Genomic DNA, 7,572 nt, shown 5'->3' with positions numbered 1-7,572 from the left:
ATCCAACATTGGCAAACCTAAAAGTAACAGTTTCATTATGATTTGTTGTCACTTGATAAATTTACATATTGGTGCGACTTAAAAGTTTTCTCTACCACGTATATAAAGTATACTGGTAAGATGCAAATTTTTCTAATGGTATTAGTGCAACTTATTAGATATGCTTTATTCATTTGTTATAGCATTTGGTATAGATTCCTAACTGCTTTAGGGATGCTACTAGACATAGCTATGAACTATGATAAGTAGACATGTAACACATTTAAAGTTTGGCTGTTTTGAAATGAATAACCATGTTGGTCAAAATACCTAAAGGGCTGGGTAATGATTTTATCATTTACTTTTTCTATTTTAAATTATTTTGAATTCTTTCCCACAAAGCAAAATATTTTGGTGTTTGTGCTGCATTGAAAAAGTGAAAAAGGAGTTGTGAAAGAGCAGCCAGGACAACCTGTATGAGGGACACATCTGGACACAGCCACTGTTGTTTATGAGGGACACGTCTGGACACAGCCGCTGTTCTAGATGAGGGACACGTCTGGACTGTCAGGGTGTGACCGAAGGCAAAGGAGCACAACAAGGAGAGTCAATTTATACATTTATTACCCCTTATGGGGACACATACATTCTGGGCCAGACAAATAACCAAAAGCCCACTAACACATGGCAACATGGCCACTTTTAACAGCATGGGTGAGACCATACACAATTCACCAAATACATTCCCCCTCAACAAAGACTAACAGAACACTTATAGCTCAATAAAGCCATTTCCCATCTCACATCCCATTCCCAACACCCAACATAATTCTTCCATGTTAGGCATAAAGATAAGAAAGTTACCTATATTTCACATAGCTCTCTGAATACCTCTGGTTTACCCCCTAGAAAGGTTCCAGATAGTCTATCCCACATTTGCCAGAATTCCAAGCAGGTTTACAGACAGGCTCAGTAAACCCACACTCCCTCTTAAGCACCCCCACTGACCCACGCTGCAGACATGGCTCCTGGGGAACACAGAAGACAGGAAAACAGATCTGGGTAAGCTCAATAAAATGCTACCACTGTTCCTATCTATGGTCTGACTCTTCTTGCTGGTGTGCCCTCCTAGCATAGAAAAGTACATGTTCTAAAAATGCTAAACCATTGGCACAAAGTATGAACAGTGTTACACATATTATAAAGAGAGCTACAAAAGAGCTACCTACATCCTATAAGTGTATGGTTTCATGTTCACTGGTATCTTTATTTGGTGTCTATACCTATAAGCTCATTGAGCTACATTTAAACATTTTAAACCACATAAACTCCCCAACACCAACCAGGGTTGCAACTACATACTTTCTGAGGTGTATGCTAACATACTATCGGTGCCCCCCCCCCCACCCCCACCAACTCGGCAAAAAATTTTCTGGCATCGATTTTTCGCCCCCTCTAGTGCAGCGCCCCTATGCGTCGCATACGCTGCATACCCCCTTTTTATGCCACTGCTACATGCAATATAATACATTCAGAGTACCTCAGTGCTGCATTAGAAACAGAAACAGTTTAAACAGAAAATGATAATTTAGGGGGACTAAGTGGAAAACTGCTGATAACATCATCACAGTCTGCCATGATGACTTTTGCTTTTTGGAGGGTTTTGTAAACAGTCTGGTTTACATCATGGTGGACGTGTGTTTGTGCATATATAGCTGAGTCAGAGCACTTGGCAAGTATCATTAAAGCATGTACATTTTCAGAAAACACCAGCAGTTACTAAGAGTCAACATTGACAACCAGGACATTATGTCCTGCATAGACCTCAATTCTAAAATGGTCAGAAATTACATAGAAAAATCTAAAAACTAATAGCTACTAATCAAATACTAAAAATAACAACTAAACTGAAAACTAAAACTAATTCAAACATAATTACATTCAAACATTTATCTTTACAACCATTACACATAAATGTAGCAAGCTAATAGAACTCTTCTTTTTATGTCAAATGTCTGAAGATTTCAATAAATTGAAAGTCAGAAAAGATTTGAAAAACGAACCTTGATCAATCTCCGCCAATGATGGCACACCAAACGACAGTATGATCATTTTATGTACAATGTTCTGCTAATTCTGCAAACAAGTAATCAATATTAAAATAAGATGGAGAAAGTCACTTGATGAAAATTTGAGTTATGTCGTTACGGCTTTATCTTAATTAGCTACATTGCCATCTAAGCTAAGATTGCCCAGATACATTATAATAGAGTTGGCCTGTCTAAGAAAATGTCCTGAAAGACATATGAGAGGGCTTGAAAAGGTGTGCTGCTCTGTTCTGACTAAGGTTATGGCTAATACCCTTGAGTGAGGAAGCATAAGGTCAATGCCCCTGTAACGTGATGGCTAGCCAGAGGTGAACCAGGTGAGCCACCTTGAGGTTTTGGGTAAATAAGAGTAAATAGCTGAGTCTACTTATAACTGGAAGTGAGAACCAAACAATGGCAAAAGGGAAAAGCCAGGAGAAGGTAGAGGATAAATGGAAAAGGGCAAAATCCCTGAACGATTTGGGGGGAAGAAAACAATGGATGCTATAGGGAAAGAGAGGCTCCCTCATTCAATGAGGCAAATAACAACAAAAGAGTAGTCAAAAGGTAACAATAAAGAGAGCAATATCTTGAAAAATTGAGAAAATAACCCAAGATTGGAGAGAGAGGGACTCGAGAGAAAAAGAGGCCCAAAAGCAAGTCCCACAAGCAAGGGTGTAGGAGCGGGTTTGACATTGGGGGGGGGGGGGGGGGGACGACAAATTTGCTATCAAATCAAAGCCCACCCTACTGTAGGTAAGTTAGTTAATCACTGTATGTATAGTGACGTAGAACATGGTCTGGTGGTAGGGAACTGGTCTTGTGACCGGAGGGTCGTGGGTTCGATTCCCAGACCTGAGGCCATGACTGAGGTGCCCTTGATCAAGGCACCTAACCCCAACTGCTCCCCGGGCGCCGGGCTAGGGCTGCCCACCGCTCTGGGCACGTGTGATCCACAGCCCCCTAGTAATCACTAGTGTGTGTGTGTGTGTGTGTTCTAACTGCACAGATGGGTAAAAAGCAGAGGACAAATTTTGATTGCAGTGAAAAATCACAATTGAAAAGAAAGAAATAAGAATAAGAACATTTGTGGAATTACGGTAAATTGCAAATAAATAAATAAAACAAAATACAACATTTTCTGTATGTATGTTTATTATTAGATAAATCCAATTCAAAGGGCACTTTATAAACTAAACAAGATACATAATAATACATGATACTGTTGTCCACAACTTTAAATAAATTCTGAATGCAATTGATTATATTCACATATTGTGACGGGCAGGTGTGAGCAACAAAAAGGAAGCGATCACGCCAAGTCTCAGGGAAAAAGGGTGGTTTAATATAAAGTGTGCAAAACCTAAAACCCGTGCAATAGATCCAAATTAAGGATATAATGACCAGCGGTCAACTGGTACAAAGACAAGACATATATAGGCAAACAAACGACCCTCAGGTGAGACGGATCACGGGCTCCGCCCACCTGAGGGACGCACATGACGTCACCAGACAATAACAACAACAGCCGCTGTGGACAGAGACGGCCGGTAGGGGGCCGCCTCACCGTGACAGACCCCCCCACCAAGCCGCACTCCCCTCCACTGGGTGTGTGGCACACAGCGGCTGCACACAAAACATGAAGGGGCAGGAAGGCAGAGACAGGCAGGAACACACCTCCTGCCGTCCGGGAGCTGAAACAAAACACAAAACATTACGCAACTCGCCTCCCCGGGCGGGACCCTGGACCGACCGGGCCGTTAACACCACAAAACCACGCCCCAGTCGGTCACAGGGCCCTCACGCCCTAACCGGCATTCAGCTGGTAAGCCCCACGGGTGTGGGGACGAGGGGCTACGGCTCCTCTCTCGTCCCTCGTGTGTGTGTGGGTGTGCAGGCTACCTCTCCAAGGCGTAGTTACTTCACCTCCTGGACCTACCACCTCCCAGAGCTGACCCCTGCCTTCTGCTAGGGGTCACCCCAGCCTCCTGGGGAGCCAACCCCTCCCGGGGCCTCTCATCTCAAGGTGGACTCCTCCACCCAACCCAGGAGCGCCAGAGACCGAGGCCCAGAGCACCCCCGACGCGGGCTAGGGAGCAGCCCCAAGGGCCTCCTGGTCACCCCGGGCAGGAGGGAGAATCTCCATCCCCAGCAGGAGCTTTTCAGACCGGAGCCCCATGGTCCCCAAACATCCGGGGGCCCCAGCCCTCTAGGGAGGGGCTCTTCACGACCGGGCTCCGGTCACTCCACAACACAAGGGGGCTCCTGCCAGGTGGAGACCCCCACAAGGTCCAGGAACACTGCCAAGGAGAAGCACCTGCACAAACACAACCACACACACACACACACACACACACACACATATACAAACAGGAAACACAAACGCACCTTACCCTATTCAGGGCCTCCCTTGGGAGAGACGCCCTCCGTGCCACACCCCATGGCACGGGACCACAACCGGTCCCCCCCCAAACACACATTTAAGGGGAGGAGCATGCGTGGAATTACATGTAAACATTAGACAACACGCTAGGACAAAACACACACGCAAATACTAGACAAACAAAAAACGGTGTACAAACAGTAAACGAACGGGTTCAAAACGTGCGTGCTCTACATAAACACAATAGTGACGCGCCGCTCAGAGTCGCAGTCGCTCCCCACATTAAACACAAGACACACGGGGAGCGAGGCGACCGTGACGAGCGGCGACCGCGTCACACACATTAAACACTAAACACATAACGACGCGCACGCACACTGATCCTCCGGTCCGTTACCCGTACACACTTATCACACACACATACACGAGAGTTTTCCCAGGCAGACACCCTGGTCCTCACCGGCCACACACAAACAAACACACGGCGGAACTCTCTCAACACACAACGGACACGAAGGGCTTTCCCAGGGCAGACTGCCCTGGTCCTCGCCGTGCTACACATACACACACACACACAAAACACAAAAGCACGGCGGAGCTCTTCAAACAAAACACCACGTAGACAAACACTTACCACGAGACATGACCACGAACGAAGGAGAAAGTAAAAGAGACTCGGCGGCTTCCGAAGGGTGGCTGGTCATTCTGTGACGGGCAGGTGTGAGCAACAAAAAGGAAGCGATCACGCCAAGTCTCAGGGAAAAAGGGTGGTTTAATATAAAGTGTGCAAAACCTAAAACCCGTGCAATAGATCCAAATTAAGGATATAATGACCAGCGGTCAACTGGTACAAAGACAAGACATATATAGGCAAACAAACGACCCTCAGGTGAGACGGATCACGGGCTCCGCCCACCTGAGGGACGCACATGACGTCACCAGACAATAACAACAACAGCCGCTGTGGACAGAGACGGCCGGTAGGGGGCCGCCTCACCGTGACACATATAGCATAAAGCATATGGCAGAGGTGGGGACTCGAGTCACATGACTTGGACTCGAGTCAGACTCGAGTCATTAATATTAAGACTTTTGACTTGACTTGAAAAAATATTCAGAGACTTAGACTTGACTTGGACTTTTACACCAATAACTTGGGACTTGAATTGGACTTGAACCTGTTTACTTGCAAAGACTTGATTTTTTTTACCCCAAATCTAAATTTAAAAATGCATATTAATATTTATAAAGTCCGCCCCATTAACTTCATTTCCATCCTTCTGACGCAGACCGGTGTTACACCAGATTCTGTGACCGTCGAGTTTTGTGACCACAGGGGGCGCTATTTCACAGTTTCTGTTCAGAGTCACAAACGCTTTACGAATGCTACGTAAACTACGCTGATGCACTTTCTTTACTCGTTTTGTTGGTGTCCACGAGCCAAAATATGACAGATGTTTATATTTACATGTTATCGTCTCTTAATTACATAAATGTACTTAAACAAGATTTACCATCCCCTCACCATTGCAGCCAACAAAGAAATCATGAATGGGATGTACAGGTGAGCCTTTTTAACTGGGCTCACCAATTCTGACGGCAGCCATCAGAATATGTGACCCCACTGAATCTCCAGGTAACAATAGTAGCCTACACCGTGACTCCACAATAACAGAAAACAATGAAAAAATAACCCTAACCTTTTATTAGTCTATATTTAAACATTTTATCCAAATGTTTAGAATAACCATTCGTAATGACAGCATCTTGCTTACGATGAAGCTTGCTATTTTCGTGTAAAATGATGTAACGAAACATTCTTGTTTAAGTACATTTATGTAATTAAGAGAAGATAAAATATAAATGATCTGTCATCTTTTGGCTGGCGGACACCAACAAAACGAGTAAAGAAACGCATCAGCGTAGCATTCGTAAAGCGTTGGTGCCTTTAAAAAAAAAAGACTCGAAAGGACTTGAAATTCCAAGTTTCAGACTTGGGACTTGACTTGACGGTTGCCTGTCTTGACTCGAGACTTGACTTGAGTTGACTGTCTTTGCTTGAGACTTGACTCGGGACTTGAGGATAAAGACTTGGACTTACTTGAGACTTGCAAAACACTGACTTGGTCCCACCTCTGGCATATGGCTTTTAAAAAACTCAGGAGCGTTGTGTCCTGTGGTTTTATTATTTTTTTCTTTGGTGGCATGCTGAAATGAAATGACAAAAAATGTATGTTAAGGTTTCCTGACTAGACAAGACTAACATTAATGTTAGACAGTAAGGCTGTGTCCCAAACAGCACACTCTGGAATATTACATACTGCAATACTGAAAGCACTTCAAACGACGGTGTACTTTTATTTATTTGTTTGTTTATTTGTTTTATTTATTATATTTTATACCTGGCCAGAGAGTAATGTAACTTTACGTTTCAGAGAGCTTTCTGACAAGCGTTAATATAAACGTTAGCTATTCATTGCTCTCTTCACTGACCTCGCATTGAACGCTGGCACAAACTACCGACGCTGCAGCGAGGCGAGAGCTCGGGTCAGTGACGCTATGAGTGCGGGATATTTCTGAACATCTCAACACAAGCCATAAGGTACAAGATCAACATTCAATTCATTAAAAGAATCACATTTGAATGGTTGTTTTAAAAATGTTCACATTTTATGAAACTTCAAAAGGTTTTTTTTGTGCCTAGACTACCTGAATGGCTTGAAATCTAAAGATGAGATGTACAGTCAGGTGTAGGAAGACATCCACAATACACTTTTGAATCATTTATAGGTAAGAGAAAATACAGTTTTCTGTGTGACTGCTTCATAGCTAACTGATGTGTGGGAGAGATGCAGACACCAAGATATAGATCGATCCTATGCAAGAGTTTGCTGTCTTCCTGTCATATTAAAGGGCTATTTATGACCCACTATAAGCTTACACTTCTCAAACTTCTTTCCATTTAAGGGTATTACAAGGGCCTAGAACTCATTTTGGTTTAGGATATCAGTAGACTCATAGCTAGTCATGGGTTATTCCAATTTTCACTGTGGCTTTATAATTCAGTTTCAGTTACTTGTATACTTTTGGCCCCTGAGGACTGGTGGATCAAATAATTTTGAT

This window comes from Brachyhypopomus gauderio, chromosome 12, assembly GCF_052324685.1.
Source record: "Brachyhypopomus gauderio isolate BG-103 chromosome 12, BGAUD_0.2, whole genome shotgun sequence".
Taxonomy (NCBI): Eukaryota; Metazoa; Chordata; class Actinopteri; order Gymnotiformes; family Hypopomidae; genus Brachyhypopomus; species Brachyhypopomus gauderio.
The sequence above is the reverse complement of the archived record's forward strand: the minus strand, read 5'-3'. Positions refer to the sequence as shown.